The sequence below is a fragment of the Sinocyclocheilus anshuiensis genome, unplaced genomic scaffold, assembly GCF_001515605.1.
Source record: "Sinocyclocheilus anshuiensis isolate Anshui unplaced genomic scaffold, SAMN03320099.WGS_v1.1 scaffold199, whole genome shotgun sequence".
Lineage (NCBI taxonomy): Eukaryota > Metazoa > Chordata > Actinopteri > Cypriniformes > Cyprinidae > Sinocyclocheilus > Sinocyclocheilus anshuiensis.
In genome coordinates this window covers 1017087-1017458 of record NW_015552582.1, presented here as the reverse complement: position 1 = coordinate 1017458, position 372 = coordinate 1017087, and the positions used below count along the sequence as shown (strand labels likewise).

Sequence of the window (372 nt, the reverse complement as noted above, 5' to 3'; positions counted from 1 at the left end):
TATATGCACCATATAACATATTCATTATAAATTTTACTGTTCTTCAATGTTTAATTTATGTTTGAATAAATCCATAAAGTTTTTATGACAGCCACCATTTAAATGTTTATGTTTCAAAAGAACGAATTGCAGTAGAAATATTAATATGTAACTAACTTTATTATTGTAAAAACTCCATTATTTTTAACCTTCAATATTATAGTAATGTAGTACCAACTGACTCGTGTATATTTTACAGCATTACGTTAGTTGTTTTGTTTTTTTCCTTGAGAAAATTTGGCATGTACTGCACCTGATATATATCCAAAATAATCGATATTGAATCGAATCGAATCGCAAGCTTGTGAATGAGAATCGAATCGAATCGTGAAA

The 372-nt window shown here is 27.2% G+C and overlaps 1 protein-coding gene across 2 annotated transcripts in view; it reads left to right on the top strand.

The window, feature by feature from the left end:
• Positions 1-372, top strand: part of LOC107665349 (katanin p60 ATPase-containing subunit A1-like) — a 12843-nt gene that overhangs the window by 1538 nt on the left and 10933 nt on the right. The gene's annotated exons all lie outside the window — the stretch shown is intronic.